The sequence below is a fragment of the Callithrix jacchus genome, chromosome 1 (genome assembly GCF_049354715.1).
Source record: "Callithrix jacchus isolate 240 chromosome 1, calJac240_pri, whole genome shotgun sequence".
NCBI classification, from domain to species: domain Eukaryota; kingdom Metazoa; phylum Chordata; class Mammalia; order Primates; family Cebidae; genus Callithrix; species Callithrix jacchus.
This window is the reverse complement of record NC_133502.1, coordinates 209,299,777-209,325,329: the sequence shown is the minus strand read 5'-3', so window position 1 is coordinate 209,325,329 and position 25,553 is coordinate 209,299,777. Positions and strand designations below refer to the sequence as shown.

General features: G+C 54.2%; 1 protein-coding gene across 17 annotated transcripts in view; it reads left to right on the top strand.

Moving 5' to 3' along the window:
- The first annotated feature begins 13,845 nt into the window (after window positions 1–13,845).
- Window positions 13,846–25,553, top strand: part of CSNK1E (casein kinase 1 epsilon) — a 35,845-nt gene continuing 24,137 nt past the window's right edge. For 6 of the 17 annotated variants that reach the window (XM_035272688.3, XM_035272667.3, XM_035272655.3 and 3 more), the window contains exon 1: window positions 23,379–23,634. The gene's annotated coding sequence lies outside the window, so the exon portion shown is untranslated. Of the gene's footprint in view, window positions 13,908–23,378; window positions 23,635–24,240; window positions 24,933–25,553 lie in introns of those variants that run through there. The other 11 variants (XM_078340647.1, XM_078340669.1, XM_078340623.1 and 8 more) reach the window with 3 other exon arrangements.

Below are 25,553 nucleotides of genomic sequence, written 5' to 3'. Positions count from 1 at the left end.
ACACACTAATTTCTTGCTGAGAAAAAGGAGGCTCGGAGAGGTTAAGGCACTCTCTGGAGTCCACAGCAACCAAGCCGCTGGAACCCCTCTGCCAGGTTCCAAGGCCCTCGCTGCTCTCAAGCCAGCGCGGCATTCAGCCCTGGGCTGGACTCCTCCAGGTGGGGCGCCCGGAGCACTCCGGACCACCTGTTTCAAGGACACCGCCTCCAGGAAGCCTCCCTGGTTCCCCTTGGGAGGTGAACTCGTCCAGGGCACTTCTCGGGGTCGCAGGCTCAGGAAGCCAAGGCAGGCCGTCTCCCTGCCGATGCTCCCCACGTCCGCCCTGGGCTTGGCAACGGGAAGCAGCCCCGTCCCGCGTGACCGGGACCCGCCTGCAGCTCCCGCGATGGCCACACGGGGGCAGCAGGCGAGCGCCGCCAGTTTCCGGGTCCCTGCCTGGGTTGGACAGGAGGGCGCGGGCGGGTCGCCTCGCCCCAAGAGCCTGTTTCCCCATCTATCTAATGGACTAGGCTGTCTGCCAGGGCCTTTTTGGTCCTAGTAATCTGACCCCGAGGGAGCTTTATTCACAAATAGAAAAAAGACATAAAAACAAACGAACAAATAAAATAATAAATGAAACAAATACAAAGGGGCTTTTGCCGGGTGTCCCTAATCGCAGCGTGGGGTCCCCCCTGGGTCCCACAGAAGCGTCCAGGCCCAGATGGAGACCAAGAGCCGGGAGAGGGCCGTGAGTCCCCTGAGGTCACAACCTGACTCCCAGCCCAGCTCTGGGCCAGTGGAAATCCTCATGTACAGATGGGAAACTGAGGCCCAATCAGTATGGGGACTTGTCTAAGCCCTCACACGGAGGACAGGGCAGAGCCGAGTCTGAGCCTTTGACCCACGCAGTCTCCTTCTAGGTCTAAGGACTCAGCAACCCCTTCACTTACGTTTTTAGGATTTTTTCTTTTCGAGATGGAGTCTCACTCTGTCACCCACGCTGGAGTGCCGTGGCGATCTTGGCTCACTGCAACCTCCCCCTCCCAGGTTCAAGCAATTCTCCTGCCTCAGCCTCCCCAGTAGCTGGGATTACAGATGCCGGCCACCACTGCCGGCTACTTTTTGCATTTTTTAGTAGAGACAGGTTTTCTCCATGTTGGTCAGGCCGGTCTCTAACTCCCAACCTCAGGTGATCCGCCTGCCTTGGCCTCTCAAAGTGTTGGGATTACAGGTGTGAGCCACCACGCCCAGCCTGTTTTTTGGATGTTTAATGGAACCAGAACTGGCGGACCATTCTGTTCATGGACGCGTGCACACAGCAGGAGGGAGAGGCTCCAGAGGCCCTGGACTCTGGGAACACCCCTAGTTCATCACCTCCGGAAGGTCCACCACAGCCCGCCCTGGGCCTTCTGCCCCTTTCACTCTAAGATCTCCTCAGGGCTGACCTTCACCAGCCCCTTCCACCCCCTCAGGAGGCAGGGACCAGGCTGGGGGTGGCCTTTGCAGCCCCTGAGAATGAATACTGTCCTGCATATACAATCCAGTAGCCATGAGAAGCAGAGGAAGATACTGAAGTTCAGAGGGGGCCAGAGGCGGGGCCACCATCGGGCTGCCCTCTTTAGACCTCCAGGCAGGAAAGGAAGACAGAGGGGATATTCGCTGAGCCCCCGCCTCGAGCCTGGGCCCAACCTGGAGTGCCTCACTGGATGCTCTAGCCATTGTGAGAGGCTGCAACCTCATACACCCCACCGACAGATGAGAAAGGCACTGTGGCCGCCAGAGGAGTGAGCAGATTGGATTTGAGCCCAGGTCTCCTCGGCTTCCACACCCGACACGGAGCTTCAGGTCTGACCTGGCTTTTGGGCAGGAGCCCTGCAGGCTGCCTCCCTACATGGCCCCAGAGTCCAGAGAGCTGCAAGGGGAGTGGGTTTCTAGGGTGACCTGGGCAAATGAAGACACTGCCCCATGCCTCAGATTCCCCAGCCCTCCCCACTCACAGCATGGAAAGGAACACTGAAGAGGGCCCTTCAGCCCACCTGGGTCCCCAGTTCCAGTGCTGACGTTGCGGAGCGCCTGGGGCCCAGGCTCAGCCAGCCTGTGTGAACAGCTTCCTCAGCTGGGAGGAGACACCAAGGCAGGGAAGGCCCTCCAGCCGCTGGATCTGGGGCCATGTTGGGGAGCCAGTGATAGGAGCACCCCAGGCTAGTCTGCCAGGGGCTCCCAGGTTGGGAGGACAAGGAAGGACACAGGCAGGGACAACCAGGGCCACAGTCAGGGCCATTGTGAGGAACAGGGATGGGGCTGTTGCCATCATAGTGACAGAGCTGTGGTATGCTCCTGCCTCCCTGCATTCCAACCCAGGCTGGTCCCAGCTTTGGCTGAAGGTGGGAAAAGACGATCCTGGCTTCCAGAGACTGCCCTGGTCAGAGAAAGACATCAGCAGGAGAGCCAGAGATTCCTCCTTCTCTCCATCATCTCCATCACCGTCACCGTCATCATCACACCGTGATCATCATCACCATCATCATCACCATCATCACCATCATCACCATCATGGACTTCAAAGAAGTTCAAGGAATTTCCTCCTCTGGCCAGAGTGAAGCCTGTTCCATGGAAGCAGGAGGCTGGGTGGGAAGTCCTGTTGAAGGCTCTGCCCGTGTTTGGGTTCTGGGCAGGGATCTGGGGATAGGTGAGGTGTAAAGCTTACTGCAGGAATTCTCTGCCTGGGAAGTCAGGACAGCTCCTTGGAGGAGGCAGCTTGTCCTCTGAGCTTTCAGGAAGGACTGGTTGTGTGGTTCCCTGTAAGTTCTGGAGATGGGCGGGCAGTGGGGGGGCGAAGCACAGCAGTGCGATTGTATTAATCCTTAGTGCTGGCCGGGCGCGGGGGCTCACGCCTGTGATCCCAGCACTTTCGGAGGCTGAGGAGGGTGGATCACCTGAAGTCAGGAGTGTGAGACCAGCCTGGCCAACATAGTAAAACTGCTTCTGTACTAAAAATACCAAATTAGCCAGACGTGGTGGCAGGCACCTGTAATCCCAGCTGCTCAGGGGTGGCTTCTTGAACCTGAGACACAGAGGTTGCAGTGAGCTGAGATCACACCCTTGTATTCCAGCCTGAACAACAAGAGAAAAACAGTAGTGCCACAAAACCTACACTTAAAACCATCTAAAATGGTTTTAAAATGACAAATCTTGTATGATAGGTATTTTACCGCAATTCAAAAAATCAATTACTTCCTGGCCAGGCACAGTGGCTCATGTTTATAATCCCAGCACTTCCAGGGCCATGGCGGGAGGATTCCCTGAGGCTAGGAGTTTGAGACCAGCCTGGGGAACATAGTGAGACCTCATCTCAACAAACGTTTTTAAAAATTTGCCAGGCTGGCCAGGTGCGGTGGCTCATGCCTATAATCCCAGCACTTTGGGAGGCCGAGGCAGGCGGAGCACGAGGTCAGGAGATCAAGACCATCCTGACCAACATGGTGAAACCCCATCTCTACTAAAAATACAAAAATTAGCTGGGTGTGGTGGCGCGTGCCTGTAATCCCAGCTACTTGGGAGGCTGAGGCACGAGAATCGCTTGAACCCAGGAGGTGGAGGTTGCAGTGAGCTGAGATCGAGCCACTGCACTTCAGCCTGGCGACACAGCGAGACTCCTAACTAAAAAAAAAAAGAAAAATTAAAAAGAGGTCAGGTGCAGTGGCTCACACTTTTATCTGAGCCCTTTGGGAGACTGAGGTCGGTGAATTGCTTGAGCCCAGGAGTGTGACACCAGCCTGGGCAAGACAGTAAGACCCTGTCTCTGCAGAACATAAAAATATTAGCTGGGTGTGGTGTGTGCACCTGTGGTCCCAGCTACTGGGAGCCTGAGGTCAGAGGATTGCTTGAGCCTGGGAGGATGAGGCCACATGAGCTATGATCGTGCCACTGCACAGGCTGGGTGACAGCGAGACCCTGTCTCAAAAACAACAGAAGAGAGATGAGGTCTTTCTGCCCAGGGGCCCATTGTCCCGCCAGCTCCCAGCCCTCCCCACACAGTCATGGGGGACAAGATGCTGCACGCTCATAAGGCCCCTTGGTCACTGTGACTCAGGGAGCCTTAGAGTCTTACAGTCTCCGTGCCCCTACCGCAGCTGTCATGCATACCCCTGCCATCTGGGAAGGCCCTTAGCTCTGTACTCTGCTAAAAACCTCCTAGGACCCCTGTGGTCTACAAGATACAATCCAGAGGCTTTGATCTGGCACTTAAGGCTCCTGGCACCAGGCCTGCTGACCTCTCCCGTCACTCCTTGCTCAGGCCCTGCACTAGCCCTTTGGCACCTGTGCCCAGCTCAAGGAGCAGGTGCGGAGCAGCCTCGCAGCAGCCTCTGCTTCCATCTAAACCTCCATGCCTTGCCCGTCCCTGCTCCCCTTGGCCTTCACCCTGCCTTCCTCTAGGAATGCTCTTTTCCAGCCTGGCAGGCTGAACCTGCTCCCTCCTCTGTCCCCTGGATGGCTCTCAGGGGGGCATCCTCTGAAGGCCCGGTCTTGACAAAGTCCAGGCCCTTCCTGGTGCCAGCATGGAGTAGGGGTTGAGCTGGAATCGGCCGAGGGGTTGGTTCATTGCAGCTTCCTGTCCAACCTCTGAACCCCATTGAGAAGGTGGGACTGGTAGGGACAATGCAATTGAGTCGGGAGCCCTGGGTTCCCGTCCTGCTCCGGCTTTGCTGTGTGACCTCAGGGAGGTGTCTCCCCTCTGTGGGCTTGGGGTACCCTTCTTGGAAATGTGGCCTCCTGGATAGCCAATCCAACAGGATGTGCTCCATCAGAGTAGCAAAGGTGGGGACAGAGGGAATTACCAAGGTCACGACCCAAGGGTGGGGCACAGTCAGGTGACAGAGTGACAGGTGCATCGTCCCCATAGCAGAGTTACCTGGGTGCTCACACTCACTCACTGCCTCCCGCCCCCTAGAGCTATGCTCAGTGCTTAGCCGAGCCTGGCCTGGCCTGCCTCAATGTCAGGGAGTGGCCACAACTTAGTCACCAGCACCACCCTCTTTGTCATCACCTCCATACTCATCCCCATCCTCCTCATCCCTGCCGTCATCCCCGTGCCATCAGCATCTGAAGGTTCAAAGAATTTCCTTCTCTGGAGGGTGCCTCTGGTCGGTGACAAGCCTGCCGTCTGTATACAAGGTGGCCCTGACCTCCTCAGGCATGTGAAGGACAGGGACCCACTTTCCTGAGCATCTGGGGTACATCAGGTGTTGGGTTTTGTCTCCATAAACTTCAAGGCAGAAATCTTAGCCCCATCTTACAGACTGGAAGACTGAGGCTTGGAGAGGTGGAGTTGTGCCGTTGGGAGCTCACAGGGTGGGGCTTAAGCTGGTCTGCCCACCTCCAGCTTGCTCTTCCTTCTGCTTCTAGGCAAAAAGCCAAAATGAATGAAAATCCTGTTCCCCGAGAGCTGCCCCTTCGCAGCCCCATGGGTTTGCTCTTGCTGTCCCCTGCCTGGGGGTCCTCTGTGCTCTGAGGCAGCTGGGGTCAAGAGCCAGGCCCTGGAGCCCCCCTGCCAGGGTTCAAGGCTAGCCATGTGACCTTGAGCAAGTCACTGACCAAGTCGCCGGGATTATCCAGCCATTATTGAGTGAGGATATTAATGGCACCAGTCTCCTGGGGGCAGAGTGTAAAAATCATTTAGGACAGAGTGGGGCACGGGTTGGCAGGAGAAGGATCATTCCCCACCGGGCAAACGCCACCTCCTCCCACACAGCCTTCCCAGCCATCGTCACAGGCAGAGCTGCCCTCTCCCTCCTCTGTAGCTTTTCTCATCCTGCAAGGCAAGAGTGAGTGGCCTCCCTGCCTCCTCCTCAGCCTTGGCCCCGCGTCTTTTATTTATTTATTTTTTTGAGACGGAGTCTCGCTGTCACCCAACCTGGAGTGCAGTGGCATGATGTCGGCTCACTGCAACCTCCGTCTCCCAGATTCAAGTGATTCTCCTACCTTAGCCTCCCGAGTAGCCGGGACTACAGGCATGCACCACCATGCCTGGCTAATTTTTTGTATTTTTAGTAGAGACAGGGTTTCACTGTGTTAGCCAGGATGGTCTCGAACTCCTGACCTCATGATCTGCCCGACTCGGCCTCCCAAAGTGTTGGGATTACAGGCGTGAGCCACCATGCCCAGCCCTGCTCTGCATCTCTTGAAGGCAGCAGTCTGGGGTGTCTGGCCAGGCCTGCTCATGCCCAGGGAAGGCCCTCAGATCTGCTGACGCTTGAGTGAGCAAGTCCCCATCCATTTCCCCCTCCCACTCCTGTGGGCACCTCTCACCTCCGAGGAGTGCCGGGCATCTTCTCTGACCTTCTGCTGACCCCAGCTCAGCTGAGCCTCGTGCTCAATGAGCTGAGATCTTCCAGCCCTCATCCCTATCTGCTTCAAGCACAGGATGAGATCCCCACTGTGATCTCTGCGCACCTCTGGGCCCAGCCTGAAGTCCTGACATTCCCTGTCCACTGGCCATGTGACTTTAGGCAAGACCCCGCCCCTCTGCTGTAAAAGAGGGAAGAGATGCCCCTCCCCTTGTCCTCATGGGCTGCTCTGAGGATTACAGAGAGAAGGTGGGAGCTCTTTGTAAACTGCAAAGCGTTGTGTGCTTTGGAGATCTGTCCCTGTGGGTGCTCCATGCCGGCCGGAATGGGGTGGAGTGGTGGATGGCTGGAGTCAGCTGGGAAGCATCTCCCTTTTCTGAGAGAAGAACTAAGCTCGATGTCCCCGTGGGGTGGAAGCATGAGTCCCTCAGCCTTGGAATCAGAGGGCCTGGGGTCAGTTCCACTGAATTCATTCCTATTCTGGCCCAGCCCCTGCTCTGAGCTAGGACCTCTGCTGGGCACGCAGGTGAACCCACAGTCCCTGTCCCCAAAGAGCTGAGAACCTGATGGGGAAACAGTCCTAGAAACGCTGCGTAGGCCGGCGCGGTGGCTCACGCCTGTAATCCCAGCACTTTGGGAGGCCGAGGCAGGTGGATCAGGACGTCAGGAGTTCAGAACCAGCCTGGCCAATATGGTGAAACCCTGTCTCTACCAAAAATACAAAAATTAGCCAGGCATGGTGGCACGCACTTGTAGTCCCAGCTACTCGGGAGGCTGAGGCAGAAGAATCACTTGAACCTGGGAGGCGAAGGTTGCAGTGAGCCCAGATCGCACCACTGCACTCCAGCCTGGGCAACAGAGTGAGACTCCGTCTCAAAAAAAAAGAAAAAGAAAAAGAAACACCTTGCTAACACCCAGTGTGGACCAGGAAGAAGGGGCTCCCAGGAGAAGAGAAAAAAGCAGGCTTCTGAATAAGCCGCTGAAGCTGTGGGACTCTATGGCCCCCAGGATTCCCTGGGAAGGTCCACAGCAGCGTCAGGGGAGAGGCGAGGGACTCGATGTCCCCCAGGACTCCCTGGTGAGGTCCACAGCAGCTTCAGGGGAGAGGCAAGGGACTCGATGGCCCCCAGGACTCCCTGGGAAGGTCCACAGCAGCGTCAGGGGAGAGGCGAGGGACTCGATGGCCCCCAGGACTCCCTGGGAAGGTCCACAGCAGCTTCAGGGGAGAGGCAAGGGACTCGATGGCCCCCAGGACTCCCTGGGAAGGTCCACAGCAGCTTCAGGGGAGAGGTGAGTGAAGTGTTGCAAGAGCCTGCCACACCTCAGTCAGAAAAAGAACCCAGTTAATTTAGTCCAAGAACCAGTTAATTGAATTTCTTTCCAAATCCAGGCCTATTCAGAAAGCCAGTGAATTCAATGCTTACTCAATTTAAAGCCAACTCCCCGAGTAATCTACTGAGTGGCGCAGCCAGCTGAGTCAAGCCCCCAGTAGATCTGCCTTGAAATCGTCCAGTCCTGTGACCTCTCATTCCATCGGCTTAGCGCCCCCCCTTTTTTTAAATAAAGTGTAATTTAGGGAAACAATGGTCCACTTTGGTCAAACGACCAGAAAGTTCAGGCTTTGTAAGGCCCGTCACCAGTGAAAGGAGAAATCCGTCACGCCTAGCTGGAGGTGGCATTTCGTGGTGACCGGGCTCAGGGAGGGCGTTGGCTACCCACTGCACCCCAGCCAGTGAGCCTGGGTGTCCTTCTCCCACTGTGTGCCTCAGTTTCCACATCTGCAAACTGAGAGGCTGCTGTGAGGATGAAATCAGGAAACCAAGGGGCCTGCCCTCCTGGGGGATGCCTGGTGGCGGGTCCCCTTTCCTCACCATTCTGCTGTCATCCTGGGCCTTGTGGAAGAGATGCCTGCAGACGCTGTTGACCCCCCATTTCCTTCTCTGTAAAATGGGGAAATCTGTCATTTAATTTAATTCAGTTTATGGAATGGAAAATATTTTCACATAGATCAAAATTCAAAAGTTGGCCAGGTGTGATAGCTCAGGTCTGTAATCCCAGCACTTTGGGAGGCCGAGGCAGGTGGATCTCCTGAGGTCAGGAGTTCAAGACTAGCCTGACCAACATGTATACTAAAACCCCGTGTATACTAAAAATGCAAAAAAATTAACTGGGGGTGGTAGTGTACACCTGTAATCCCAGCTACTTGGGAGGAAGAAGCACAAGAATTGCTTGAACCCAGGAGGCGGAGGTTACAGTGAGCTGAAATTGTACCACTGCACTCCCACCCTGGGCAACAGAGCAAGACTCTGTCTCAAGAAAAGTTACCAAAGAACTAGCCTGGCTAACATGGCAAAACCCTGTCTCTACTAAAAATACAAAATTAACTGGGCGTGGTGGTGAATGCCTGTAATCCCAGCTACTTGGGAGGAAGAAGCACAAGAATTGCTTGAACCCAGGAGGCGGAGGTTACAGTGAGCTGAAATTGTACCACTGCACTCCCACCCTGGGCAACAGAGCAAGACTCTGTCTCAAGAAAAGTTACCAAAGAACTAGCCTGGCTAACATGGCAAAACCCTGTCTCTACTAAAAATACAAAATTAACTGGGCGTGGTGGTGAATGCCTGTAATCCCAGCTACTTGGGAGGCTGAGGCAGAACTGCTTGAACCCAGGAGGCAGAGGTTGCAGTGAGCCAAGATCGCACCACTGCACTCCAGCCTGGGCAACAGAGCAAGACCCTGCCTCAACAAAAAAGTTATCGAAGAGGGTGCAGTACAGCCTCGTTTCCTCTCAGTTTCCCTTCCTCCCTGTCCCCAACCTTTGTATTTTCTTTCCTAGGAGCAGTCTCTTGCTATTCTTATTTTTATATTATGTTGTTGGTATTTTTCTTATTGATTGGTAGCTGTTTTTAATATATGAAAGAAAGCATGACTTGCAAACATTTTTCTTCTGGTCCTATCCAGAGATACTGTAAATACATAGAAGCAAATACACATATATTACAAGGGACATCTTTGAATTCTAGTTTGCTGGGGTTCTTTTCAAGTCAATGGTCCAGGTAACTGAGGTGAATCTCTCTGTTCTGAATCTTGAAGCTGGAGCTAGGACCAGGGCCTGGTGACCTCTCCCCCTTCTGGGCTAGAAATAACTGACCCCCAGTTTGATCTCCATCCATTTATCTTAGGCCTTGGAGGGCAGGGACTGCACCTGAGTACACACCCAGGTTTCTTCCGAAGCCCACGGAAGGTTCATCTTCAGACTCCTAGTCCAGTGCTCTCAGCCTCCTCACTCTGTAGTAAAGTCTGCAGACTCCAAGTATGCAGTGGGCCAAGCCACACCCTCTCCCTCTTCGTCCTGCCAAGGGCAGACATTCAGGGAGGTTGTCTGTGATGAGGAATGGAATCTTTGCCCCGGCCCGAATCACACCTCAGGCCTGACTCGGTGGTGGGCCCTGCCTTGACTGCCATGGCAAACTCCATCACATACTTGCAGGCCCAGCTACAGTGGAACTCCTCTGGGAAGACTTCCGCGACTCCCATCCCTTCTCTCTTATGGCTCTGATCACCTTGACCATGTCTACATTTATCAAAGCAAGAACTGTGTTTTCTGGTTTCTCTGTCCTCCAGGAACTCCTGACATGAATTAGCAAACAAGGCATCAAAGGTGGCACCTCTAGGCTGGGTGCGGCGGCTCACGCCTGTAATCCCAGCACTTTAGGAGGCTGAGTCGGGTGGATCACAAGGTCAGGAATTTGAGACCAGCCTGGCCAACATGGTGAAACCCTGTGTCAATTAAAAATGCAAAAAAATTAGCTGGGCATGGTGGCAGATGCCTGTAATCCCAGCTAGGGACAAGGGCTGGAAGATCTCAGCTCATGGAGCCTGAGGCAGGAGAATGGCCTGAACCCGAGAGGAGGAGTTCCAGTGAGCCGAGATAGTGCCATTGCACTCTAGTCTGGGTGACAGCGTAGAGACCAAGAATCTGTCTCAAAATAAATAAATAAATAAATAAATAACCTTTCATTAATCTGAGTCATGGCACCAAATTAAAAAAAAATTCCTACCCTAGGGCTATGGCAAGGATTACATGAAAGGGGCTTATTCTAGATTATAGTAAATGCTCCACTAATGGGAACTTTTTTTTGAGAGGAGTCTCGAATCTTGCTGCGTCATCCAGGCTGAACTGCAGTGGCGTAATCTCGGCTCACTGCAGCCTCCACCTCCTGGGTTCAAGCCATTCTCCTGCCTCAATTTCCTGAGTATCTGGGATTACAGGCATCCACCCCCATGCCTGGCTAATTTTTATATTTGTATTTTTACTTTATTATTATTATTTTTTTAGATGGAAATTTGCTCTTATCGCCCAGGCTGGAGTGCAATGGCAGAGTGCAATGCATCTCAGCTCACTGCAACCTCTGACTCCCGGCTTCAAGCGAGCCTCTTGCCTCAGCCTCCTGAGTAGGTGGGATTTCAGGCGCATGCCACTGTGCCCAGCTAATTTTTATATTTTTAGTAGAGATGGGGTTTCACCATGTTGGCCAGGATGGTCTCGAAGTCCTGACCTCACGTGATCCACTGCCTTGACCTCCCAAAGTGCGGGGATGACAGGTGTGAGCCACCGTGCACTGCAAATGGGAATTTCTGTTGTTGCTGTTTGCTTATTTGTTTGTTTGTTTGTTTGTTTGTTTTTGAGACGAAACCTAACTCTATCGCCCAGGCTGGAGTGCAGTGGCGCAATCTCGGCTCACTGCAACCTCCGTCTCCCGGATTCAAGCGGTTCTCCTGTCTCAGTCCCCCGCGTAGCTGGGCTTACAGGTGCTCGCCATCATGCCCGGCTAATTTTTGTAGTTTCAGTAGAGATGGGGTTTCATCATGTTGGCCAGGCTGGTCTCAAGATACTCGCCTGCCTTGGCCTCCCAAAGTGCTAGGATTACAGATGTGAGCCACCACGCCCCGTAAATGGGAACTTTTTAAGAAATGAGGAAACTTTATCAAAGTGATATAAGCCCACTAGATGTTAAAAAGCAGGAAAACAGAAGGATAAGAGAGAAGCCTTGGTTGGGCACGGTGGCTCACGCCTGTAAACCCAGCACTTTGGGAGACCGAGGCAGGTGGATCACGAGGTCAGGAGATCATGACCATCCTGGCCAACACAGTGAAAGCCCACCTTATTCACTTAAAAATAAATAAATAAATAAAGCCTCATGGTGCCACCACCCGGAAATAGTCCCAGCGAACATTTTCCTTCCAGACTCTTCCTTGTGCATAAATTGTCTTACTTTTAAGTACAGCTGCGACCCTGCTGTCCCCACACACTGACATCCTGCTTTTATTCTCTTAATATTGTAACATATTTCTCTGTGTTATTGTAAGCTGTTTGTAAACATCACCTAATGCTTGCATAATGTTCCGCTGTGTGTTTGCTCTGTTAATCCACCCCTTGGTCTGGGCACTTAGACTGACCACAGCCCTCCCCATTATAAAGAACTCCACAAGGGGCTGGGCACAGTCCCTCACACCTGTAACCCTAGCACTTTGGGAAGCTGAGTTAGGTGCATCACTTGAGCCCAGGAATTCAAGACCAGCCTGGGAAACATGGTGAGATCCCATCTCTCTCTCTCTCTCTCTTTTTTTTGAGACAGGATCTTACTCTGTTTCCCAGGCAAGAGTGCAGTGGTGAAATCTCTGCTAACCTCTGCCTCCCAGGTTTAAGCTAACCTCCTGCCTCAGCCTCCCGAGTAGCTGGGACTACAGGCATGCGCCACTACGTCCAGCTAATTTTTGTGTTTTTATTATAGACGAGGTTTCACCATGTTGGCCAGGCTGGTCTTGAACTCCTCACCTCAAGTGATCCACCCACCTCTGCCTCCCAAAGTGCTGGAATTACAGGCCATCACACCGAGACAGAAACCCCCATCTCTACAAAGGAGAAAAAATAGTTAGGTGTGGGGCTCACCTGTAGTCCCAGCTACTCAGGAGACTGAGGTGGCCAGGAGTTCAAGGCTGCAGTGAGCCGTAATCACACCATTGCACTACAGCCTGGGCAACAGAGTGACACCCTGTCTCAAAAAAAGAAAAAAAAAAAGGAAGAAAGAAAATAAAAAGATCTCCACAATGAACAGGTATTCTGCATGACTTCCTTGGGAGAGATTTCTAGAAATGGAATTGCTGCTCTAAGGTAAGTGCTAAGTGAAGACTCTTAGGTAGCTGGAACCAGTCCAACAGAGCGGAGCCCCTTATCTCTGCCACCACCATCAGGCTGATATTTTCAACAAAAAAAAATTTGCCAAATACAAACAGTCTCAGATAATACAAAGAAGATGGATGCAGTTTCCAGCACACAGATGTCAGATCCAAAGATAACTTGATCCACAAACCCTAAGCTCCATGTCCCCATCTCTCCCTTAGGGCTTGGAGCAGGCCTGAGAGAAGCACAGAGTGGGCTGAGAGGAGAAGGAAACAGGCTTTCGGAGTCTCCTCATCCCTCCTGAGGTCACCCCTTACTCCAGGTGCCCTGACCTGAAGTCCGAGGCCCCACGAGTTTATCTTCTTTTCTCCTCTCTCTCTCTCTTTCCTTTCCTTTCCCCTCTCTCCCTCCCTTTTCTTTCCTTCCTTCCTTCCTTCCTTCCTTCCTTCCTTCCTTCCTTCCTCCCTCCCTCCCTCCCTCCCTCCCTCCCTCCCTCCCTCCCTCTCTCTCTCTCTCTCTTTCATCTGAGACAAAGTCTTGCTCTTGTTTCCCGGACTGGAGTGCAGTGGCACCATCTCGGCTCACTGCAACCTCTGCCTCCTGAGTTTAAGTGATTCTCCTGCTTCAGCCTCCCAAGTAGCTGGGATTACAGGTGCCTGCCACCACGCCCAGGTAATTTTTGTATTTTTAGTAGAGACAGGGTTTCCCCATGTTGGCCAGGCTGGTCTTGAACTCTTGACCTCATGAGCAGCCCGCCTCAGCCTCCCAAAGTGCTAGGATTACAGGTGTGAGCCACCGTGCCTGGCATTTTCCTCTCTCTCTCTCTCTCTCTCTCTCTCTCTTTTTTTTTTTGTAGAGATGGAGTTTTGCCTTATTGGCCAGGAGTCTCGAACTCCTGATTTCAGGTGATCAGAGCACTTCGGCCTCCCAAAGTGCTGGGATTACAGGCGTGAGCTACCGTGCCTGACCCCGGGAGTTCTAAGTAAACCAGGGACGGAGGTGGGGTGGGGGATCCCAGCTGTTTCTGATCTGGGAGACCGGAAAGATCTCATCCGGGGGAGTGGGACCTCCCGTTTCAGTCCGCCTATGCCTCAGGGCCGCACTTGGAGGCTTCCTCGAAGGCCGGTGCGGCTGTTGCCCGGGGGCCCAGGCCACGTGGGGCGTGCGTGCCGGGAGAAGTGTCCCAGCACCTCACCCCGCAAGCACTAGAACCATGAAACCCCAGGGGCGGGGAAGCCGGGGCGGGGCGGGAAGGGGCGCGGAGCTGGGCGGGGCGGGTGACGCCGTGGCCCCGCCCCCGGCCGGCTCCTTCCTCCCGGCGCGCTCTGCAGCGGAGTCTTCACCTGCAGGCACAGGTGTGCGCACCTCGCATCTCCGAGGCCGCCGGGAAACTTCAGGTAAGCGCCAGCAGGCGCTGGGGGTAGGGGCTGGGAGGAGGGCCCGGGTGGGGGTCCTCACGGAGAGCAGAGCCGGGTCACAGGAGAGGAGGAGGAGGTGGGCATGGGTCAGTGGAGACACTGCGTGCTTCTCCAGATCTTCCCTGGTCTCTGGGTTCTAGTCATGTTGTGTCCTGAAAACGTAGGCTCTGGAGGGAATTGAAGGAGTGGAAGTTGAAGAGGAAGGAGCAGGTTTCCAAATATTTCAACCACAAACGTATTATCATTCTTCTTTTTGTATGTTTGTTGGTTTTGTTTCTTTGAGACATAGTCTCACTCTGTCTCTGGTGCGATCTTGGCTCCCTGCAACCTCCGCCTCTCCGGTTCAAGCAATTCTCCTGCCTCAGCCTCCAGAGTAGCTGGGATTACAGGAATGTTCCACCACGCCCAGCTAATTTTTGTATATTTTTAGTAGAAACAGGGTTTCACAATGTTGGCCAGGCTGGTCTCGAAACCCTGACCTCAGGTGATCTGCCTGCCTTGGCCTCCCAATGTGCTGGGATTACAGGCATGAGCCACCTTGCTCGGCCCTATTCTTACTATCATTCTTATTATTATTGGTGCCTTTTCTTTGTTGTAAGACTGTATGCTTATTGACTATTTGGCAAATGTAAAAAGTAGGAAAGAAATCGTTCATGAGAAGGCTGAGCACAGTGGCCCACACCTGTAATCCCAGCACTTTGGGAGGCCGAGGCGGGGCGGGGGGGGGGGGGATCACAAGGTCAAGAGATGGAGACTATCCTGGCTAACAGGGTGAAACTCCGTCTCTATTAAAAATACAAAAATTAGCTGGGCGTGGTGGCAGGCACCTGTAGTCCCAGCTACTCGAGAGGCTGAGGTAGGAGAATCGCTTGAATCTGGGAGGCGGAGGTTGCAGTGAGCTGAGATGGCACTACTGGACTCTAGCCTGGTGACAGAGCACAACTCCATCTCAAAAAAAAAAAAGAAAAAAGAAAAAATTATTCATATTACTAGGACATAAACAACCACTCGGGATATTTTGGTATGTTTCCTTTCAGTCTTTTTTCCATGCAAGACCATTTTAATATAATTTTATCGTATCTGCAACTTTTATGTCTTGCTTTCCCCCTGAATACTGTGTCATAAGCATTTTCTCGTTGTGAGTCACTTGTGTGAGTGTAATCAGTGTTTTAATGGCTGCATAATGTAACATGTGAGGGACGGGCCATGGTTGGGTACCATTCTGAACACTCCGTGGAAGATTATGAAGGGAGACAGGGAGATGTAACAGAACGAACAGGCCAACACTGGGATCCGGAGAAAGACCTTTGCTTTCTGTAACCATCAGTTTCCACATCTGGAAAGTGGGAACATAGAGCTACTTCTCCAGCGTGCTGTGAAGATTAAATGAGCTCCTTTTTTTTTTAAGGTGGAGTCTCACTCTGTCGCCAGGCTGGAGTGCAGTGTTGCGATCTCGGCTCACTGCAACCTTCCGCTCCTGGGTCCAAGCAATTCCCCTGCCTCAGCCTCCGGAGTGGCTGGGATTACAGGTGTGTGCCACCACACCCAGCTAATTGTTTGTATTTTTAATAGAGACTGGGTTTCACCATGTTGGCCAGGATGGTCTCAGTCTCTTGACCTCATGATCTGCTCGCCTCCACCTCCCAAAGTGCTGGGATTACAGGCGTGAGCCACCGCACCCAGCCTAAATGAGCTAAATCATGTAGGCCCTGTCCTCACAAACACCACCATCATGGATCTGGCAGAAAAAGGTTCTACATGTTTGTATGTTTGAAGGGAGGACTTGGACCTGCTGAAGATGCCAAGGGACCAGCGAATGGGAAGTGCTGGGGAGAGAAGGACGGGCATGAGCTCTTTTGGGAAAACCTCCAGGATGGAGACATCTCTGAGTCTGAGCTGGGTGGACATGAACCACTAGGTCGGTCCTTATCTGCTCTGTGTGGGCTGGGCACAGACAGGATCCCTGAGGCAGGGCCAATGGCCTCCAGATGGGTTCACCCTGTTTGGGATGAGCTTCTAAGAAAGCTTCAGAGTGAGGGGTGGAGGTGGGGCATAGTAACCAATCCCTTGTACAGAAGAGCAAACTAGGCTCCGAAGACAGATGATTTGTTCAAGATCCACATGGGAAGCAGTAACCAAGCCGCTTTGGGCACCAGGGCTTCTAACTCCCCTAGGGTTCTCTATGCCAAATGCCTGGATGGGGGAGTTGGGGAGAGGAGGATGTCAGGGCTGGGTCATCAGCTGTACTTGTACCAGGCTAATCTTTGCTTAGAGAAAACAGAAGTCTCTGTGCTTTGGGCCTCCGCTTCTTTAACGGTGACATGGGAATAACTCCCCAGCTACCTACTTACCAGGCCCTCCTCCCACTTTGAGAGGTCTGCGCAATCTCTGTACACCTCCACACTCACCCCTCATCTTCTTCACTCCTGGCCATCTTCAGAGGGGGTCTGGGTGCTGGGAATCTGTGGCCACACCTCAGTGGAATGGGAAATCCCATTTCTTGGAGCCATCCATTTCTAGACTCTGGGGGGCTTACTCTGTTTCTCTTTTCTCTCTCTCTCTCTTTTTTTTTTTTTTTTTTTTTTTGAGATAGAGTCTTGCTGTGTTACCCAGGCTGGAGTGCAGTGGTTCAATCTTGGCTCACTGTAACCTCCACCTCCTGGGTTCAAGTGATTTTCCTGCCTCAGCCTCCCAAGTAGCTGTGATTACAGGCACCTGGTATCATGTCTGACTGATTTTTGTATTTTTGTGGAGACAGGGTTTCACCATGTTAGCCAGGTTGGTCCTGAAATCCTGACCTCAGGTGATCCTCCCACCTTGGCCTCCCAAAGTGCTGGGACTACAGGTGTGAGCCACCGTGCCGGCCGGGTCACAGCAGCTTTTAATCCCCCTGAGGTGGATGGTCTTGCCACTTCCATTTCTGAGATGAGGAAACTGAGGCTTAAGAAGGTTCTATAAACTCATCCAGCCACATAGCCTGAAGTTTGAAGTAGCCAATTAAGGATTTGAATCCAGCCTCCTGAAGCAGCCTTTTTTTTTTGAGACAGGGTCTTGCTCTGTTCCCCAGGCAGGAGTGCAGTGGTGCAATCATGGCTCACTGCAGCCTTGACCTCCTGGGCCCAAGCAATCCTCCCACCTCAGCCTCCCAAGTAGCTGAAGCCATAGGCATGCACTACTATGCCTAGCTAATTTTTTGAATAGAGACAGGGTCTCCCTTGTTGCCTGAACTGATCTTGAACTCCTAGTGAACCTCAGGTTTCTACCTGCAAAATGGGCGGGGTGATCTTCAGCTCACAGGATTGCCATAGCAGGAGACCAGAGTCAGTGCTGAGTGCCCAGTAGGGAGCTTGCATGCTGTCCATCCAATAAATCCTAGTTTGTTCTCTTCCTGTCCATGGGCAAAATTCTAAGCTGTTTGGAGGAAAGCCATTGGATAAATCTCCTAGTCAGCTGCCTAGGGTTGGATATCCTCTTACCTCTCCCTTCCTCTTCAGCCTTCTGCCCTGAGGGAGGGCTGGGTGCCATTTGACTGGTATCCCACACAGTGGGCCCCTCCCACCCCCAAATAGCTGAAGTTCCTACCATTCAGCTATTGCTTGGGGCTGTTCCTTTCCCCAACCACCCACCATCCAACTTCCACCTACTTCCTTTTTTTTTCCCATAGCTCACTGCAACCTCTGCCTCCCAGGCAGAGAATCATTCAAATGATTCTCCTGCCTCAGCCTTCTGAGTAGCTGAGATTACAGGCGTGCACCACCACACCTGGCTAATTTTTTTGTATTTTCAGTAGAGATGGGGTTTCACCATGTTGGCCAGGCTGGTCTTGAACTCCTGGCCTCTAGCAATCTGCCTGCCTCAGCGTTCCAAAGTGCTGGGATTATAGGCGTGAGCCACTGCCCCCAGTATCCCACCTGCTTTCAAGTCCTGCCTCCTTCCATCCACCCCACTGTCCACTCCAGAATTTCTCTATAGACAGGGCTTAGGGGGACAGTCTGATGGCAGGGCAAGGAGGGCTTGGGACTTGTCTCGATTCTGTATTTGTGTAGCACTTCACATAAAGTTACGAGAGTAGCAACTGTGCTAACATCACAAAATGCCCAGGGTGAAGGGGAGAGGGCTGCCCGCCAGCCATTGGTACCACCGCTGACCCCAGACACTGACCTTCCTCTCTCAGTACTGTTACTTCCTCTTTTTTCTTTTCTTTTTTTCCTTTTTCTTCTTCTTCTTCTTTTTTTTTTTTTTTTTTCTGAGACAAAGGTTTGCTCTTGTTGCCCAGGCTGGAGTGTAATGGTGCGATCTTGGCTCACTGAAACCTCCACCTCCCAGGTTCAAGCAATTCTCCTGCAGTCTCCTGAGTAGTTGGGATTACAAGCATGTGCCACTGTGCCCATGTAATTTTGTATTTTTAGTAGAAATGGGGTTTCTCCACATTGGTCAGGCTGGTCTCGAACTCCTGACTTCAGGTGATCCACCCACCTTGGCCTCCCAAAGTGCTGGGATTACAGGCATGAGCCACTGCACCCAGTCAGTTCCTCTTTTTTTCTGGTGTCTATTCAGCCCCTCCCATCAGATGGTCAGCTCCTGGCAAGCTGGGGCCAGTGTAGACCTCTGGGGCCCGCCAAGGAGTTGGCATCGGGAAATGCTTGTGGGTGAACGTGTGATGTGGCAGGATGATGAGTCGCACCAACTCTGCCGAGCGAGGAGCGCTGCTGCGGGCATCGGGATGATGAGTCGCAGCAATCATCCTCATTCCTGGAGCCCAGCTAATGTGTGGTTGTGTGACCTGGGAACAGGAAGCTCTGGCTTCTCAGAGGGTGGAAAGAGCAGGGTTGGGCGCTGGTTGACTGCAGCAGAAACAAGGGATGTTGTGCTGAGCAAAGGGGTCAGATGAGCCCACAGGGCGGGGGGTGACAGGCCAAGCCGAAGGAAGGAAGCAGGCAGGGGTGAGCTAGAGGCAGGGCACGGGTGGTCCTTTGGGGGTGCCGAGGAGTTGCATAGTGCTCCCTGCTCCTGGGGACATGTGACAAGCACTCCTGGCTCCTCAGTAACCCAGTGAATGCTGAGTGGAGCAGGAGGACAGATGGCCTCAGCGGAGCAGGAGGACAGGCAGCTGCTGTGAGAAGGAGTAGGTGGGGCAAGATGGCCCTGAGCAGGGCTGTTTAGGACCGTCTGGCTCAGGATGGAAAGTGTTAGGCCCTGCCTCCACCCCCGAGACCACACACAACATCACCATTGCACAAGTATTTATGGGGCACCCATGACCTGTTGGGTACCACAGGAGCACCTGTGAGAGATTTCTTTGTCTTAGAGAGACCTCAGAGCATTAAAAATGAACAAGTTGGGGCCAGGAACCGTGGCTCACGCCTATCATCCCAGCACTTTGGGAGGCTGAGGCGGGTAGATCACAAGGTCAAGTGATAAGACGATCCTGGCCAACGTGGTGAAACCCCATCTTACTAAAAATACAAAAATTAGCTGGGCATGGTGGCGCGTGCCTGTAGTCCCAGCTACTGGGGAGGCTGAGGCAGGAGAATCGCTTGAACCTGGGAGGTGGAGGTTGCAGTGAGCCAAGATCGCGCCATTGCACTCCAGCTGGTGATAGAGCAAGACTCCATCTCAAAAACAAGGTAACGTTGTTTCAACCAGTCCTAAATGCCATGAAGAAGATAAAGCAGGGCATCCCCAGTACAGGAAGGGAGCCCACTGAAGGCTGATCCAGGAGGGCTTCTGTGCAGAGGCTTTTGAGTTGTGATCTGAGCCTTGAGTAAGAGGCAGTCACAGAGGATTGGGGAAGATCATTCTAGGCGGAGGAACAACAGGCAGAGGCCCTGAGGCATGGTGAGATGCCAGGCAGACAGGGAGGGAGAGTGAGGTTTGAAATGGGGTCTGATGTAGGCAGGGGCTGGATCATAGCAGACCCTGGGGAAGAATGTGGATTTCATCCTAAGGGAAGAAGAAGCTACTGGTGTATTTTCTTTCTTTCTTTCTTTTTCCTTTTTTTTTTTTGAGACGGAGTCTCACGTTGTCACCTATGCTGGAGTGCAGTGGCACGATCTCGGCTCACTGCAACCTCTGCCTCCCAGGTCCCAGTGATTCTCCTGACTCAGCCTCCCAAATATCTGGGATTACAGGTGCGCCACCACACCCAGCTAATTTTTGTATTTTTAGTAGAGACAGGATTTCACCATGTTGGCCAGGCTGGTTTCCAACTACTAACCTCGTGATCCGCTGCCTCGGCCTCTCAAAGTGCCGGAATTACAGGCGTGAGCCACTGTGCCTGGCCAACCTCCGGTGTATTTTCAGTGGCTGAGGTCACATCTCAGTGGTTAACAGGCCACTGCAGGGTCTGAGTGGAAGGCACGTGCGGTGGGAGTGGCTGGGTTCAGAATCCAGTTGGGAGGTGGAGCTCAGATGGGCTGCTCAGGTGTTGACTCTGGGGTGAGGGGTTGAGGGGGAGCTGTTTCCCACTGAGCCCAGATTTGTGGCCTCAGGGTCTTTGTCAGCCTAGTGCCCTGGATGTGGAGTGTAGAGGCCACGCCCCTCCAGTCTTGCCCTTAGCTTCAGCTGGGGACACTAAGAGCTTTAGAACTCTCTTTATCCAGCGCCGCATCCCCCCCCCACCTCCGGAGAAGGGCTGTGGATTCCTTCCCCAAAGTCACTAAAACTCAGACTGACCTGGGACCCAACCCAGACCTAGATACCCCATCCTGCTGCCTCTCCACTGAAGAGGGAAGAGGAGGGAGGAAGCCCTGCCAGGAGTGACCTGACCAGGGATGCCCCAGTGGTGAGGTTCCCTGGGAGAAGTGCCTGAAAAGAGAGCCCGGGGCCAAAGCTGTGCCCTGGGAGCAGTCAGGGGTGGGCAGAACGTCATGAAAGGGTGTGGGGACAAAGAGCCGAGGCCTGGCTGGGTGAGGAGAGGAGAATGCCCCAGGACAGCATCTTCAGGCTGGCAGGGCTGGGGGCCAGGAGACCTCTGAAGCCTGTGGGCCCCGGACCCTCCATGAGCAGGGCGGTGAGGGGAGGACCCTGAGAAGCTTCCCATCGGGGCCTTCGAGGGCTAAGGAGGGCTAAGACCAAGACGGGCGAGTCTAGCGGCTCCCCGGGGTCCAACCAGGTTTGCATATCTCCCACTCACTCCCACCTTACAAGGGGTTGGCGGTGGCCTCTCCGGAGGAAGGGTGAAGAAAGGAAAGGAGAGGTGGGGGATATAGCCAGCAGTGCTCAGGAGCTTGGAGGAGCCCAAATCAGGAGCCCTGCATTGAACTCTGCTCCTCCTGAGAAGTAATACGGTAGTATAAGCATCTTCCTCTTACTCAGGGCTGCTCCTCCGGAGAAGTAATACGGTAGTATAAGCATCTTCCTCTTACTCAGGGCTGCTCCTCCGGAGAAGTAATACGGTAGTATAAGCATCTTCCTCTTACTCAGGGCTGTTCCTCCTGAGAAGTAATACGGTAGTATAAGCATCTTCCTCTTACTCAGGGCTGCTCCTCCTGAGAAGTAATACGGTAGTATAAGCATCTTCCTCTTACTCAGGGCTGCTCCTCCTGAGAAGTAATACGGTAGTATAAGCATCTTCCTCTTACTCAGGGCTGCTTCTGGGCTACATTGTTTTTCTGATTTGTATTATCCTCACTTTACAAGTGAGACTCCCAGTTTCAGGAAATGCCTGCTGTGACATTTGTTAAAAAGTAGCAGAACGCTATTTGTGGTTTTAGCTTTTTTTTTTTTTTTTGAGACAGAGTCTCATTGTGTCACCCAGGCTGGAGTGCAGTGGTGCAATCTCAGCTCACTGCAACCTCTGCCTCCTGGATTCAAGGAATTCTCCTGCCTCAGCCTCCAGAGTAGCTGGGACAGGCACTCGCCACCATGCCAGGCTAATTTTTTTTGTATTTTGAGTAGAGACAGGGTTTCATCATGTTGGCCAGGCTGGTCTCAAACTCAGTTAGTCTGCCTGCCTTGGCCTCACAAAGTGCTGGGATTATAGGCGTGAGCCACTGAGCCTGACCACAGAATACTATTTGAAGCTAGCTTTTTAGCCATCGGGGCTGCTGTCACATGCTCCCCGTGACCTTGAATAAGGCTCATTCCCTTGTTGGGCCTCAGTCTTTCCAGCTGAAAACAGTGGAGGGGGGCCAGCTGGGGAGGATTGCTTGAGGTCAGGAGTTTGAGACCAGCCCAGACCACATAGTGACCCCATCAGGGCAACATAGAAACCCTGTCTCTACAAAACAACCAACAAAATTAGCCTGATATGGTGGTGAACGCCTATAGTCCCAGCTACTCAGTAGGCTAAGGCAGTACTGGGAGAACAGCCCTGTTGGGCTGTGTGGTCCTGGGCAAACCCTTTCCCCTCTCTGGGCCAGCTTCCTGGCAGGTGAAAGGACCTAGTCTGTGAGGCTCCTGCCCGTTTGGGCAAGCGTGTGACTCAGTCCCTCAGGCTTGAGGGAAGATATGGTTATTATGGAAGTGACTCCTCCCAGGAACTGTGCTTCCGGGATTGGACGCAAGGGCTCAGGCGTTTTGCGCGTCCACAGTCACAACCGTGTGAATATCGGTGTGTCATAATTGAGAGCTTTGCATGGCACAGTGTAAATATCATTGCTTTAATGGCTTTGTCTTGCAGCCTTTCATCGGCTGCTCTGAAAGCCGGCAGAAGCGTTCATTAATTCTCCCTATGACCTGGGGACGACAGGGTCCTTCCTCCCTTTTGCTGTTTTAGGAAACCCAACCTTAGAGCTGGGAGGTGACTTGGCCAACCGTGCACCACTCGGAACCCTGACTCAAGTGCCGGTGCTGTGCTAGTGTGGCACCCCTCCTTCAACAGGGGAGAATGAGGTTAGGGTCTGAGGGTCCCCTCTGTGCCAATCCCAGTTTGGGAGGAGGAGGAGAAAAGGTCTTCGCCCTTGATGTTTTCCATGGGAGAATGCCTGGGCCTTGTGTGGACCTCCCGAGCTGCTCCTCAGATCTCTCGCCTTGAATCAACCTGGCCTGTGTTCTCTGCGGCACTCGGAACCTGGAGGCGGACTGAGCCCCCAGCTGTCTAACAACTTGTGCAGTGTCGTGAATATCCGCCTGTCTGCCCACTGCTTTGCCCGGAGAGGAGAGAGAACCCGGCAGGCGGGAGGCTTTGGGTCTAGACGCTCTCCCTCCCCTCCCCTCCTCTCATCCCCGCTTTTTTTTGTGCACCCTCCTCTTCCTCTCTGTCCCCCCACCCAGTCTTTTCCACCTGCGCCCTGGACTGCATCAGGGTGTCAGTGCCCGTGCGCGCCCCCACTCCCACGCGAAAGCCCGCGCGCCTGCACAGGAGCTGGGGGACTGCGTTTCGCGGCTGCGACCCCCAGCGGGCTGGGCGCGGGCTCTTTAAATCCTCCGGGGCGGCGGCGGCGGGCCGGGGATGACATCAGCGGGCGGGCCCGGGGCTCAATGGGAGCCGGCGGGCGCGCGCGGGGCGAGAGCGCGCAAGTCGGCGGCGGGGGCGGGCGGACGGACAGCAGGCCGGGACGAGGGAGGCGGCGGCGGCGGCGGCGAGAGCCCAGAGCCAGAGCCCGGCTGGGGCCGAGCGGAGCGCGGCGGCGGCGGCGGCTGGGCCGGGAGAGGCTGGCGCGCCGGGCGGCTCCGCGAATCCTCCGGCATCCGCCCCGGCGGGCCGCCCCCGCCCGCGGCAGCCCCCCGAGCAGCGGCCCGGCACCGGCGCCTTCCCGGCGGGGTAAATATTGGGGGGCCGCGGGCACGCGGAGGGGCGCAAACCCGGGGGGAATCGGGGCTCCCTCAGCCTCTTTGTTTTTGCTGGAGAGGAAGAGAGGGGAGGGAGGGGACACGCGCGTTCGCGCTGGGGTGGTGGGGGGGCAGCCCGGGCGCCGCCCGCTCGCTCGGCCTGGCGAGGACAAAGGCGCGGCTGGGGACGGGGAGGAGGGGGCCTGTTATCTTGCGGGCTCGCGGGGGAGCCCCCCCGGCCGGCCCGCCTCCGCCTCCCTCACGCTGAACCCTCTGAGGCCCCGGCCGGCCAGGCGGCCACCCCGGCTGTGATTTGGGGACGCGGAAGGATGGGGCCGGGGGTGCTGGGTGCCAGATACTGTTGATTCGGGCTCGCGTAGGCTTCCTCGGACAATCAGCGGCGCCCCCTGCTCGCCCGGCCCCGGCGCCCGGACCTGGGGGTCAGCAAGGCTGCAACCGCAAGTTGGGTGGCGGGCGTTTGGGGGTCCTAAGGTGAAGAGGTGTGTGGTCACCCGGCCACCGATTTTGTTTTCCTTTGTGGAGAGAAAGAAAGGGGTGGGGGTTATGTATCGGATCGGATTCTCCCGTTTTTGTGTGTGAGAGATTCGTGTTTTGCAAGTCTCTAAGGAACATAAAACTGGCTGGGGATCGTTAGAGAGAAGATTCCCAAGCTCTCCTTCATACGCAAACTAGAAGTGGGGTAAGCCCCCTCCCCAGCTTTTCCCTTAGTTTTCTTACGTATTTTCTTCTTGGCATCGCCTCCTTCCTAGAGAAGGATTTGGGGAGAGGCGAAGGGGACGCAGTGTCTCAAGTTGCTTCACGCAGTGCCTGTGTCTGGGTTTCTTTTGCCTTCGTTTCTCCGATGTCCCTTCAATTTTTATTTTAATCGCCCAGGGACAAGGGCCGGGGCTCAGGGGTAGGTGGCGGTGGTCAGGGAGTAGGAAGCACTGCCCGTGTGCCTTGCTGGTTGGTAGTTTGTCTAATTTTTTTAACCGGCTGAAACTCCTGAACCTTCATACCCACGTTCCCCCCCCACTTTGTTTATCTCTCCCCTCCCCCATGGGAGAAGCAGCAAAAGAACTGGAAAGCCGCTCCCATTCCTAAATGAAGCCTTTCTGCTCTCCTCTGGGAGGCTTTTTGGGGGTTGGTGCTGGGACAGTGGAGGCTCCCCCAGGGACCTTGGGCCCCTGGGATGTTGGGAAGGGACTGGGGGTTTGGGTGGCTGGCACAGAGCAGTCAGGGGGTCCTGAAGGGCTTGCTCCCCTCACTTCTCTTCTCTGCAGACAGCCGGTGAGTGGGGAGAGACTGGGGGGTCATGTGCAGTGTATTTATGTAAGACACCCAGACAGAGGGCACGGGTATTTATATAACCCGGCGTGGGTATTTATGTAATATAGGATGCGGGTATATTTATGTTCCTTTACTAACCTGTGGCTTTCCTGGCTACTATGTGTGGTCTCTGAATTTGTGTTGACGGAAAATGGAGGGGTGGGGGGCGTGTTTGTGTGCGCACCTCTCCCCGACCAGCGGGGCTCACTCTGTGTCTGCTTTTCTTCTTCCCTTGGAGTGTACACACGGGACGCTGGACGTGTGTGTACGTGGGGTGTGTGGCGTGTGGGTTTCCTGCAGACGTGGACTGCGTTCTCATGGCAGCATGGCACCTCAGCTGAGACAGGCCAAGCATGCGGGCAGCGGCCCTTGATTGAGAGCCCAGAGTTTGGCCAGCTCGGGTGGAGGCCCCTGCCTCATGGTTATTGGTGGAGGGTTGGTGAGCTCCCTGGGTGCCAGGTGCTGGGGTTGGCCTCTCTCTCCTGGGCTCTGCCCACTGTCCAGGGAATCCATCTCCCTCCCAGGCTGGCCTGGTTGTTGGGGGCAGCACTTGGCACAGGGAAGGGACTGATCCTCTGTGCC